Genomic DNA, 14,795 nt, shown 5'->3' with positions numbered 1-14,795 from the left:
TTAACAGTCGAGTTTGAAGAAGTCGAACACGAACAAGCTACAAACACAATAACCATGGTGCTTTTCGTTTCGGCCCAAATCCTTCTCCAAATCACTCTGACCTTGATAAACAACGGAGACTTTTGAAATACAAAAGCACTTCAGATGCTGATTTGAAAGTTTACATTTAATTTGTGTGCGTGTGTTTGTCTGTACTTGTGCTTGTTTAATGTGGTGTGAGGGGAGACTGGGGGATGCAGGGGAGCCAACCCCACTGTTCTCTTCTCTGGTCTCACCTGGGGCTTCTAACTAGCTCAGAGAATATCTCCACAATGCCCCGAGGTATGGCAATTACAGGCCTATCATTTGCTCAAGATTCCATTTCCCTTTCATGTTGTACCTAAACAACAATGGATTCATATTCTTATCATCGAGTTGCCCACTCTGGCATTGTTAATTACAAAGGCTATTATCATCAGCATCTAAATAAATCTTCCACACACACACACACTAACATGGACACACACACACACACACACACACACACACACATACACAGACAACAGAACACACATACACACACATACTCTCAGAACCTGCAGTACTGTCCACGCCCATATGCATTATTTGGCCAACACACATAACTAGCAATGAAACGTACATATACAGAGAGAGAAAATGTACATGAACTGCACACTGTAATCGAGAAAACTCTCTCACATGCACATGCACTTTCACCTTGTACTAAAATAAAAATTGTGAGTTAACAGCAGTTGGGTTGTTTTATGTTTAGAGATCTCTTCCTTACAGTAAATGCTTATTTTAAAGTTTGTACACATATATAAGCATGCTATATTGCAGGTTAATATGTGTGCCTGTTTAAACAGTTACTGGGAGTCAAGCCTAGGCTAGATAGGCACACTCTCTTTCAGATGAGAATTTATTATGCAGAAGCATCTATTTTTATTAGTTTATTTTTCTTCTCAGATGACTGTGGCACAATCATCCATGAAATAAGTTAGGTGTATAAATTTGTTTTGTTTTTTTTCAGGTCTTTCAGGTGCGCCTTTTGTATTCATGACGGTTTCCCTGCACCAAAAATCTATCTCAATCAAAGGTGCTGTGAGTTTATCATAAATTATCATGAAAAGGGTTCCCACTCAGTAGATCCTTAATTACAATCTCATTTGAATAAGTTTGCATATTAATGAGTTTGGAATAAAAATGGTTTGGGGGGATTCTGACGGGGGCCGGGGTAACCCACGGCGATAATGGCAGCGCTTTAAAATGATCTTATTACCAGCAGAGGCTCAGCCATCACACACACAGACACACACACACACACACACACAGACACACACAGTCACACACACTCACAGGGGTGTTATAACGTGATTAATCGCAGAGTGTCTCTGACATTAATATACTATAACCAAATGAAAGACTTCATTAGTTTCAACTTGGATGCCGTGTTTGGTCGCATCGGGAATCAGCACTGTGTGATATTTGCCTCTTGTGACTTTTTTAAACTGCTTCAAAGTTTCGCTTCAAGAATCTGGAACGAGTAGTTTCTTGTGCTAGAGTGTGACTTTAATACATATCTCTGACTAAAGGTATCTTAATTTGCTTCAATTTACTTAATTTCCATGATATTGTTTTTACAATACAATTAGACTTATAGCTTTGGATGATTTGAGTGTTGTAACAAACAGTCTGGAACCCAGGCTAGAAATAGCTGATGCTTGTGGCACATGCCGTACAAAATTGTGAAACGCTTAGTCATTGACGAGCAAAGCCTTCTAATACAGCAGATGTAGAGTGAGTGACTATAGTTACTCGGTGTGTAGTGTTATTTTCATTGAAGCTACAGTATATAGAAGGGGAGGCAAAAGTGATGCAACAGCAGAGACATGTGGTGAGTGGGAGATGTGCGGGGAACTTTCTGTTTTCCCCCCTCTCTCTACCCCTCTCTCTCTCTCTCTCTCTCTCTCTCTCTCTCTCTCTCTCTCTCTCTCTCTCTCTCTCTCTCTCTCTCTCTCTCTCTCTCCTTCTTACCTCCCTCCATCTTCTCCTCACAGCCCTGACCTTTTCCTCTGTTTGCAGGATTATTACGGCTACAATTATTACAGATTACACTGAGAAGAAGCTCTTCAGCGTTGAGTTGAGAAACCTCTTTATTAAAGGCTTCTAATAGATCTTATTGACTTGATTTCATAAAGGGCAATCACAAGCACTGTAATAAAGGGGCTTTAAATATCACTGTCATTTTGTTCATGAATATGCAGTTGCATATTTCTATTTTATACACGCACCAATATGGGCTAATACTGTATGTTTAAGTGGGCTTACACCTCCCAGAGGTTTGTGGGGGTCTTGAAAGTATCTCCTACTTCCTGGTTTTCCTGAGTTTCCTAGATCTGTTCCTGTGTTGTTGTTCCTGGTGAGTATGACTAGGCTGGGGATGCCTGAAGAAGACTGGTGGAGTGATCATGAAGTATCTGAGTTTAGTCAGAGCTGAGGAGCAGCTTATTAATTACAGCGGGAGTCATAGTCACGATACCTAAGAACCACACACACACACACAGACACAATTTGCCACCCTCTAGCAATCACACTGCACCCACATTCTCCAGTTCAGACATACGTGCACACACGCACACACACACACACACACACACACACACACACACACACACACACACACACACACACAAAGGATGGGTCAAAGACACCGGCTGCTCCAGCTAATAAAGGCAGCATGCTAATGAGCTAGCTGAGGCTGGAAAAATAGACCCAGGCCAGATAATTAATAAAGTATATTGATCTCCCAGTAAAGACGTTAAGCCCCGATTAAGGGCAACAAAAGGAAAGGCATCACACTTCATCAAGTGGTGGAGCTAAAGGAAGAAATGCGAGAGCGCAGACAGATTGTCATTAAGAAAGTCACTTGCCAAACGCACAGGCACACACACAGACACAACAAAACTGCCACATACGTTCTTCACAACGCAAAAAAGAGGGAGGGAGAGAAGCGATAATAAAGAGAGAGGGAGAGAGAGGAGGAGGTAGGGTTTCTCTAATAAATCAGAGAGCAGACAGTGTTGTGTGTTTTGTTTGTTTGGTAATGGACTCTAACAAGACTTTATGGCAGCTGTGTGGTCCAGCTTTAGGCATCTCACCTGACAAATAATGTGGCATGTACAGTGCCTTTAGAAAGTATTCATACCCCTTGACTTACACCACCTTTGTTGTGTTACAGTCTGAATTCAAAATTGATTAAATATATACTTTTTTAAATCTCACCCATCTACACATATTACGCCATAATAATGAAGTTAAAACATGTTTTAATACATTTTTGCAAATGTATTGAAAATGAAATGCAGAAATATGTAATTTACGTAAGTATTCACACCCCTGAGTCAAAACTTTGTAGAAGCAACTAGGGCAGCGATTACAGCTGAGTCTTTCTGGGTACATCTCTAAGGGCTTTCCACACCTGGATTGTGCAACATTTGCCCATTATTCTTTTCTTCAAGCTCTGTCAAATTGGTTGTTGATCATTTAAGTGATAATGCCCGAGAAGCTGGTATTTGGAGGATATATTGGCACGGGTGTTGTTAGGCCCTAGACGAAGTCAAAGGCCGGGCAAACTGTGCCAATATATCCTCCAAACACCGACTTTTATAACGGGTTACCAACATATTCTAATGATGATTGACATATTTTTATTAAAATTATAATTTAATGAATTTATTCATACTATTTCCTCCTTCCACAAGATATAGTCCCGACACAAATCTAGGGTTGCTACCCAAGCCGGCTGGTCATTCGTTCTATCGGTTCGGTTGCCAGAGACACGACCCAGTCGTTCAGTCTTTCTGTTCTGTATCTATGGATGTGACCTAGTCATTCGTTCTAAATGTTCCATTGCCATACCAGCTTGCAACGTTCTTATTCCTTGCTTGCTAGCTAGCCAACTATGGCTAACTTTCAGTCATGTCAAACAGTGCACCCAGAATAACAGCAAAGTAGCTGTATTTGCATTTGTTTAAGCTGTTTTCTAGTGACATTTATTTGGATACATCCATAACAATGACCTAATGAGGTGCGATTTCACCTGGCATAGAAACTGTGCTCACTCTTCAAGACACTGTTGTTCAGAGCAGCTAGCCAACAACACAGCTAACACAATCACTTCAAGCTGAAGCTGGAAAGACTGCGAACTAGCTGAACTTCGTTTCATTTGACCTTTTTCAATTGACATTTCTTTGTATATATCCATAAAAATGATTAGAGGATTCATGATTTCGACTGGTTGAGAAACCAGCCTGTCTGTCTCATCCAGACTCCTGACACGTTCATTACTATGGGACAGCTGGAGATTTGAATATTGAAACAATGTTGCAAATGTCGGAGAGACAAACAGCAAGGTTTATACAAATCTCAGCTGTTTAAAACAAAATATTAGTCTAAAAGAAATGTGAGATAATGTGTAGATGCTTTTTATAGTGGAGATCAAGTTTATAAATTGCTTGGCTGGGCTGATGAGACAGTGGATTGCGCAGTCAGATGTAACGGAGTAAATAGGCATTTTAACGTCATAGATTTAGCCGGTAGTAACTTGTGGAATGGTCACCGGCTGGAATGCGGTTTTAACCAATCAGCAATCGGGATTAGACCCACCCGTTGTACAATATAATGCTAGACATTAGACAACCATTTTCAGGTCTTGTCATTTAAGTCAACACTGTAACTTGGCCACTCAGGAATATTCACTGTGTTTTTAATAAGCAACTCAAGTGTAGATTTGGCCTTGGGTTTTAGGTTATTGTCTTGCTGAAGGCTGAATTCATATCCCAGTGTCCTCTGGGATTTTGCCTGTGCCATTCCGTTTATATTTTATCCCCAAAAAACCTCCCCAGTCCTTAACGATTACAAGCATAGCCATGGAATTGTTTCCCATGGAAAGCTAACATATGGAATTGTTTTAAGATGGTCATACCAAGGATCATTTAGCTATTTGATTTAGAATTGTATGACCCTTGTAGGTACCAAAAAATATATGAATAAATAGTTTGATAAAATATAGAATTTGGCCTTTACTACCCATAGAAATGCATTAAATAACAGTCATAAATGGCAAAAAAGACAGTCAAAAAATGTATCCTAAGGAATAAGATTTTGAAGTGTGTTGTGTATCTCTAAGATATAAGAAAGCGCATTAAATATTTTTGTTTTTTGGACACATATTTAACCCCTCTTTTTTGTCAGCACAAAACTGCCTCCATACTTCCTTCATTTTTTAAACCGGTACTGGGTTACCGTCAGATGAGTCCTGTGACACTTGTGGGGGCCGTAGAGTAAAACGGAAAACACCATCATATTCATGAGAATCTATTCCTTCATATTAGTTTGTAGCCCAAACGGTTCGGACTCTACAGACAGAAGTTGGCACACCAGCAGTATCGACTTCAGAGGAGTCCCGTCGAGCTTGTGGGGGTCGTTCAGACGCTACAGACGTTTTCATGAGAATATCAATTTTTGGGATGTCTCATGGTCTGACAAACACTGCTGTAGCTAGGCCACCTTCCACCAGAAGCGTAAGGCCGACATAAGGGGATGCGGTAGATATCTCTAGCTTAAACCATCCATAGTGTAATTAATAACTTCACCATGCTCAAAGGGATATTGAATGTCTGCTTTTTTTTACCGATCTACCAATAGGTGCCCTTTGTGAGGCATTGGAATACCTCACTGGTCTTTGTTGCTGAATTGGTATTTGAAATTCACTGCTTGACTGAGGGACCTTACAGATAATTGTATGGGGGAAGGGGGGGGTACAGACACACATGAGGTAGTCATAAAATATTCATGTTAAACGCTATGCAACTTATTATGTGACGTGTTAATAAGCACATTTTTACTCCTGAACTTATTTAGGCTTGCCATAAAAAAGCAGTTGAATATTTATTGACTGAAGACATTTCAGCTTTTCATTTTTAATACATCTGTACAATTTTTGAAAAACAAAATTCCACTTTGACATTATGGGGTATTGTGTGTAGGCCAGTGACACAAAAACATTTTTGCATTCAGGTTGTAACACAACAAAATGTGGAAAAATGTAAAGGGGTGTCAATACTTTCTAAAGGCACTGTACATGTAGATCACTTAATTACTTCAGTGTAGCAAATAATATTGCAATAGAATCCTAGCTAGACAACTTCGGTATTGAGCAGGGTTGGCGTCAATTCCATTTCAATTCAGTCATGTTAGGCAAATAAAAATTCTACTTGGTAGTACAAGTGCCATTTGTTTCCTAAGACGACTTTTGACTTTAAATTCACTTCTGCATTGATGTAATTAAATGGAATTGACAGCAAATCCTAGCACTGTGATATGTTTCATTGTAAGATAGTATCTTTACAGCATTTTTTCTATAGGTGAGCGCTGTCGAATGGCTATAGTGACAGGTTTCATGCACTGTTGTTGTGTGCTGTCTCTACCAGGTCAGAGACCAGATACGCTCAAGTGCCTTGCATACAAAACTTGAGGGTCATCGCTGTAGGTTCACAAAAGACAGAAGAAAACATATATGCGCTGTATGGATTTGAGTATGCATTTTATGTGTGTGCTGATATGTGTGTTTATGTGTTATGTGTTCATGTCTTTATGAGTATGTGCATGTGTACCCACATTGGTTTGTATGCTTGTGTATGTGTATGCGTATGTGTTTGTGTGCTCATTCAGTGTTTATAAGAGCGATTGAGCTGGCAGCAGTCCAAATGAAGGCTGTGTTTTGTGTTTTGCCCACACTGGGGAGAGTGCTGGCGAGATGCTTCATCTTGACTCTCGTCTGGTAGCATGGCAGCACACTTAAAACTGCAATTTGTTTCCCTTGCATCCAATAAGCAGCTCACACCCTCCCCAATCAGTCACCTCGAGCACAGAGATTAAAAGCAGGAGGAGAGCGGAGCCGTTTGCTGGGAGAAACTGCAGTTGATTTGATAGAGAGAGAGGGGAGAGAGGGACAGATGGATGGATTTGCATTGTATTGTATTTGAGAAAGAGATAGACGGGGGAAAAGAAGAGGGAGAGGTTCCAGTGTGTCTGTACTTCTCTCCTGAAATGTCAAGGAATAGGAACGTGTGCTCAAAAAAACAAGATATAACATGTTTTTTTCTAAATCAAAAAAAATGATTGATCACAAATAAACAAGTCATACAATTCAATGTCCACTGGAACACTAGTCTATTCAGTCAAATGAATAAGAACAAGTTGTGCAGTTTTGTACCTTTTTGAGGGTAACTTGTCATTAGTGTTAAAGATATTCTCCGGTACTTTTGTACACTTTTTATCCAGTAGTTCTGAAAGTAGCGCTCACGAGACAAAAGTGGTACCCGAAAATTGCATACTACGTTACATATGTGCAGATATGTGCACCACGTCATTGCTCTCTCTTGCTCTGCCGTGTGTGCCTCTTAGCTAACTGTCACTCAAATGACGAGGAGCTATAGCTCATTGGTTGAAACTCTAATTGCTAGGGGGCTGGACCACGTGGAGGAAAATGTAGGGAAAATGGCGTAGCACAGCTTTCCAGAAAAACAGTCACTTTCAAACTAGGCATTTCATGGCTAATTGAGGTAAAACCGTAATTCAGCTCATAGATTATGCATGTATGAACTACACATTGACACATACAGCTCAAAGCGGGAGGTTTTAAAAATAATTAGTAAAGTTCTAGAGCATGTCTTTAAGGTGTGAGTCAGTAATCTGGTGAGGTCACTTTCAAATGTGACTTTTGTGAAAAACATGTTTTTTGGGGATATTTGTCTGACCCCGTGTGTGATAGATCCAGGTGATGATACTAACTCTGCAGATGGGAAGTGAGACAGTATAGCATTTAGGTGTGTGTGGGACTGGCTTGGTGGTGTGAAAGCTGTTGTCCTTGTCAGAACACCTGCTGTTTCCTTCCCTCTTCCCCTCTCGTCCTCCTCCTCTCCTCCCTCCTTCCGACACTTCATCAATCCCCTCTTATCAGAGCTGGCATTCAGGGGACCACCAGAGAAAGCACAGGACAGAGGAAAGGTCATCACACACACACACACACACACACACACACACACACACACACACACACACACACACACACACACACACACACACACACACACACAGGAGCTTATATTTCCTCACAACTTCACCCCCTTGTTTTTTCACTAAAATATTTCAATTTCTACCCCTCACTCGTCCTCTCAACCAAGTCATCCTCCTTCCCTCTTTACCTCCTTCTTCCTCTTCTTTCCTCATCCCTCCCTCCCTCTCTCATTATCCTAATTAGATCCAGCAGATGAACATCCTCTTGTCTGTAGAGGAGGAAAGAGGGCTTCATGATGCAATACACCTCATTTGCATATCCAAAGTTAATTGCAGGAGCGGAGCAGGTGTAAAGTAATAATAATAATCACACATGACACTCACCTGTGACCAGCCTTGCACACGCACACACACACACACACACACACACACACATGCAAGCACATACATTCACTCACACACGCATGCTCTCTCTCATTCTTTCACATACAGACATACTGTAAACACACTCACACACATGACCTGTCATCACAACTGGCACGCTTTACACACCACCAAAGAATCAAATAAAATCCACCAATCTCAAGTGTTGCTGTTGTTAAAAAAAAATATATATTTTGGTTGGCGATATCTCCCTTCTGACAGTAAACCCTGTGAGACCTAAGACCTTGATTTCCTGTTAAACACAGTATCTGTTTTAACCTGCTGGCTAACACACCTCCGCCTTACCAAGAAGCATCCCTGTGTGTTGCCGTGGCTCTAATTGCTGTAGCTAATTCTGTGCTGTCCTCTCACCTCTCTACTGTTTCTCTTGCTGAGGTGAGGATCACACCTCTACATGGCCCGACCTGTTCGTGAGGTGAATTTTCACACTTTTAACACTGTTGGAATCAGCAAGCCTTTAAAGCCATACACACATGCTTACACACACAGATACATGCACACATACACAGGCATTCCATTGATCTGACAGCTCATCAGAACACAGGAAGCTTTCTTACAGCTCACAGACTGACGTGTGATGTGACATTCAAGGAGAGTCAACTAGTCTGTGTTCAAATTGTTAATAAACTCTCCATCAATAAAGTGAGGTTTCACATCAGGAGAAGTAACACATCCAAATGGTATTGTAGGATATTAATATGTTCATACTCTAGCAACCATGCAGCATCTAGAAAACATCATGGCTCCTCCAATTTACCAAGAGGTGGCGTAGTTAGTTTAATCTAATTAGACTCACACCCCTTCAAAACTCCTTCTGACACTACAGCCAGTACAGCAATTCAGCTTCAAGCACGGTAAGAAAAATGTACTGTACCTTCAGCACTTTCCGTCTGTTGACCTATCAGTCAATCCCAAGGAATAATTTGCTTGTGAAGAATCACACAAGCCACATATGAACAAGCTTTTCCTTCTTTTTAATGCATTATTTATCTCCAGAGGAGGAGGAGGAGGGAAGCCACTCGCTCTCCTGCTTAGCCTGTGATGTCCTGTGTGTATTATTTATGATTTATGCCTTGTCACTCACTAGCGTAGTTTACATATTTCTATGTATTTACAATACCGAGGGTCTCTTTCATGTTCGCTGGCAGGTTGAGAGGTCGTGGGAGGGGGAAAGGCCAGGTAATTGTAGCAGATGCATTCTAGGTGATCCTGGAGAGGACCCTAACGTGGGGGGGGGTAGGGGGGGGTAGGATTGAAGCCATGTATTTAGAGAGTCCGGCCATTGAGGGTTGTGTATCATGATACATTGACGTGACATTATGGCAGCCATGTTAGAACCCCATTAACATTACATGTGGGATAGTTTTATTATGCGATGTAACTGAATGACTAGAACTAGAACAATATTCACAATTCTAAAAGTTGTCCTAACTCTCTAAATACTGTACATAGCCCAGGTTAGGACTAGACGTCTTGAGATAGTAACTCATAAAGAGGGAAGTAGCAGTGGCTCTAATAAACCCGTACTCATTATTGTCTCAGCATGCTGTTAAAAATGCATCACAACCTGTGTGTGTTTAACTTTCCTAACATCTCTCCCTTGTCTCTGTATCTTCATCAGCTCATTCTGGTATTTCAAGACTCATTGGGATGACAACAGAGGAAGACATCATTTTTGGGGGGCTGCATCTCTGTTTAACTCAGGGCTTTAGGAGAAACAGAGAGAAGTGTGGTATCATTAGCTGTGTGTGGACTCGCAGGGCCCAGCAGAAGCTGGCATCAGCGCTGTTTGCACAGCTGTTAAAGTAATGCTATCTCATACCCTGCTTTCTGCTGCTGGACCAGCGTGGCTCACAACTGTTAATACTGACCTCTCCTGAGGTCTGCCTTCTCTCTCTCTCTCTCTCTCTCTCTCTCTCTCTCTCTCTCTCTCTCTCTCTCTCTCTCTCTCTCTCTTGACCTCCTATCCCGACCAGATTATTCTAGTCTGGCACAGCACATGCTCTGATACATTCTCTTGTATGGCACCTGGCATGTTCCGGACATATTAATGGGGAATGGAGACATGGACCCTGGTTTCTGAGTGTTCAATGGTTCAGAGAGAATAACCACCCATTCTAATTGGTGTTATGGGTATCATTTCACCTTGGAGCCAGAGACTGTGGGAGGGGTTGAGATATAGCCCTTGAATGAATATGATCCTCATCTGCTGTATTCCATTGTACTGCATGTCTGTATTTCCCAAAGCTACAGAACTGAATGGTGTCGTTAAATTTAGGATGAAGGCGCTGGAGGAGCCTAAACTCTGTTTTTAACTGCAACCATTGGAGGACAGCCAGGGAGGACGCGATTGATAGAAGTGAGCAAGTGCAAAAACAAAAACGACAACAACAGACCCAGGCACTAATTCCACCCGCTCCTTCCTGTCACGGCGGGATAAACAGGAAGCATCTCATAAATTCCTCCTGAAAAGTCTGATTGCTGACAGGCCTGACCTCGGCAGTCCTGCCATGTTTACCCATAACTCACAATTAACGCAGAAATTACCGCGTCCCCACGAGGATCCACAGCTTTATTTCCTTCTAACCGGGCAGTGCCGGGCCTGGACAGAAGCCCAGTTCTGTAATTTTGCGAGAGAGTGAAGGGGGGCTGGGGTGGAGGAAGGGAGGAGGAGGGGGTGCAAGGGGTACAGAGGATACTGTGGGGGTTTAGGGCTGTTATGGATATAGCTATGGTAATTACTAGGAGCTTGTTATTGCCCACATTACCACACCTGCGCCCAAAACGAGCCGGCGGATATTAGAATATCTGAAGAGCGTCGCGAACGGGATAACAGCAAACCAGGGCGGCATGAAAAGTGAGGATAGGGAGACGGATAAACCCAAAACAAGCATGCTTTCTTCATTAGCACACTTTAATTCTCACAAAACGTGAATTAAAAAAAATATATATATTGTTGTGTTTTTGCGCTGGCATGGCAGCGGGCAGTACGTTGCCGGGTCCTTTTATTCATGAAATAAAGGAGCACCTGTTCTCTGACGTGTCAAACTCAATCTCACGGCTCGTTAGTGGGGCCCCTGCCCAATAACCAGCTTTGGAGCTGCTTTGGCCTAATTCCCATCTCAGTGCTGTCACTGGGTGTCATCGCCACAGTCATTCATGTTTTTATTCATTTCACATTTCATCATTTATTTATTGACTAACCAGACTGGCACAGCAAGAGACATTCAGGACATAGGTATGTGGATGCTGGGCAGACGTTACTAGCTTTTGAAGAACTGCTAGCCAGGGAGGTTTACTTACTGAAATGTAGTAGTCAAGCCTAACCTGTCTTGAAACCAGATCATCTGTGTTATATACAGCTTTCCACACCTGGATTGTACAACATTTGCCCATTATTATTTTTTACATTTTTCAAGCTCTGACAAATTGGTTGTTGATCAATGCTAGATTTTCAGGTCTTGCCGTAGATTTTTAAGTAGATTTAAGTCAAAACTGTAACTTGGCAACTCAGGAGCACTCACTGTTTTCTTGGTAAGCAACTCCAGTGTAGATTTTAACCTTGTGTTTTAGGTTATTGTACTGCTGAAAGGTGAATTCATCTCGCAGTGTCTGGTGTAAAGCAGACTAAACCAGGTTTTCCTCTAGGACTTTGCCTGTGCTTAGCTCCATTTAATTTATTTTCCCCCCTGAAAAATTATCCAGTCCACCACTATGCTTGAACATTTGGAGAGTGGTAATCAGTAATGTGTTCTATTGGATTTGCCCCCAACATAACACTTTATATTCAGGACAAAAAGTGAAATTTTTGTAGCACTTTTTTTTGCAGTGTTACTTCAGTGTCTTGTTGTAAACAGGATGCATGTTTTGGAATATTTTTATTCTCTACAGGCTTCCTTCTTTTAGGTTATTATTATAGAGTAACACTGTTGTTGATCCATCCTCAGTTTTCTCCTATCACAGCCATTAAACGTTGTAACTGTTTTAAAGTCACCATTGGACTCATGGTGAAATCCCTGAGCGGATTCCTTCCTCTCCGGCAACTGAGTTAGAATGGACCCCTGTATCTTTGTAGTGACTGGGTGTTTTGATACACCATCCAAAGTGTAATTAATAACTTCACCGTGCTCAAAGGGATATTCAATATCTGATTTTTTTATTGATACCCATCTACCAATAGGTGCCCTTATTTCCAAGACATTAGAAAACCTCCATGGTATTTGTGGTTGAATCTGTGTTTGAAATTCACTGCTCAACTGAGGGACCTTTACTGATAATTGTATGTGTGGGGTACAGAGATGAGGTAGTCATTCAAAAATCATGTTAAACCCTATTATTGCATACAGAGTGAGTCCATGCAACTTATTATGTAACTTGTTAAGCACATTTTTACTCTTGAACTTATATAGTCTTGCCGTAACATAGTGGTTAAATACATATTGACTCAATACATTTCAGCTTTTCATTTTTTATTCATTTGTTAAATAAAACATTTTAAAAAACAAAATTCCACTTTGACATTAACGGGTATTGTGTGAGGGCTAGTTACCAAAACATCGCTATTTAATCCATATTAAATTCAGTCTGTAACACAACAAAATGTGGAATAAGTCAAGGGATATGAGTACTTTCTGAAAGCACTGTACACTTCTTCACATCTTGATTGCTGACCAATGACAGTCATCCGCATTGGCGCAAAGGCGAGCGCGCATATCCAGGTTAGTGACCAGAAAGAATTTATTTCATTTCGTCCAGTTTTGCCTGGCAAAAATAGAGTAGGCCTATGTTTTTCAGCCATATAAAATACAGTTTAGCGATCTACTACCGATGCATCTTCACTATAACAATACCTGGTGATTTGATTGATATTTTCCTATTTCAGATAGGCCTTGTTTGGGTGCCTACTGCCTATGTCTCTAAAGATAAGCAGCTGTAACATCACACTGCCTTCAATATTATAAGGATGAAGATGTAGCATGGTGAACTTATTACGATATTTGTGAGGAAGAACTCTGTCACGTCCTGGCCAGTATATAAGGTTAATTGTTTTGTAGTTTGGTCAGGGCGTGGCAGGGGGTATTTGTTTTCTGTGGTTCGGGGTGGTGTGTTTGTGTAAAGGGTGTTTAATTTAGTAATTCCGGGTTTTGGTTTATGTTTAGTAATTCTATGGTTAGTCTAGGTTGTGTGTTTCTATGTTTGGTTGATTGGGGTTGGGACTCTCAGTTGAAGGCAGGTGTTGTCTATCTGCCTTTGATTGAGAGTCCCATATATTAGGGTGTGTTTGTATGTGTGATTTGTGGGTGATTGTTCTGTGTTTCGCCTTGTGCCTTACCAGACTGTTTTTGTTGATCGTTCGTGTTTTTGTTATTTTGTATGTTCGTTTTGAAAATAATTAAAAATCAAGATGAGCATTCACGTACCTGCTGCATTTTGGTCCTCATTCACCGACAACAACTGTGACAGAATCACCCACCACCAAAGGACCAAGCAGCAGAGGAAGGAGCAGACGGAGTTCGAGTTGGACTGGCGGGAGAAGTGGACTTGGGAGGAAGTTCTGGACGGGGCCGGACCCTGGCATCAGGCTGGGGATTATCGACGCCCGCAGGGGGAAATTGAGGCAGCCAAGGCAGAGAGGCGGTGGTACGAGGCCAAGTACGCGCTGAAGGAGAAGCACGAGAGGCACCCCCAAGAAAATTTTTGGGGGGGCACACGGGTAGTTTGGCTAGGCGTAAGAAGAGCCGGAAGCCAGCTACTCGTGGTTATATGGAGGAGCGTATGGGGTGGAGAGCGCTATGTTTCGCTGAGGAGCGCACTATCTCACCCATACGCACGCACAGTCCGGTGCGCGTTATTCCAGCCCCTCGCAGGTGCCGTGCTAGAGCGGGCATCCAGCCTGGTAGGAGGATGCCTGCGCAGCGCATCTGGTCGCCGGTACGCCTCCGAGGACCAGGCTACCCAACTCCCGCTCTACGCACGGCTACCATCAGGCCCCTGCACAGCCCAGTCTGCCCTGTACGAGCACCCCGCTCGTACAGGGCTACTAGTTCCATCCAGCCAAGGCGGGTTGTGCAGGAGGTAAGATCTAGACCGGCTGTGCGCCTCCATAGCCCTGGGTTTCCAGCTCCTGTCTCTCGTGCGGACCCGGAAGTGCGTCAACCCAGTCCGACTCGTCCTGTTCCCGCTCCCCGCACTAGCCTGGAGGTGCGTGTACATAATCTGGTAATCCCAGTACCAGCACCACGCACCAGGCTACAAGTGCGTCAACCCAGCCT

Source organism: Salmo salar, chromosome ssa18 (assembly GCF_905237065.1).
Source record: "Salmo salar chromosome ssa18, Ssal_v3.1, whole genome shotgun sequence".
In the NCBI taxonomy this organism is placed as follows: domain Eukaryota; kingdom Metazoa; phylum Chordata; class Actinopteri; order Salmoniformes; family Salmonidae; genus Salmo; species Salmo salar.
The sequence above is the reverse complement of the archived record's forward strand: the minus strand, read 5'-3'. Positions refer to the sequence as shown.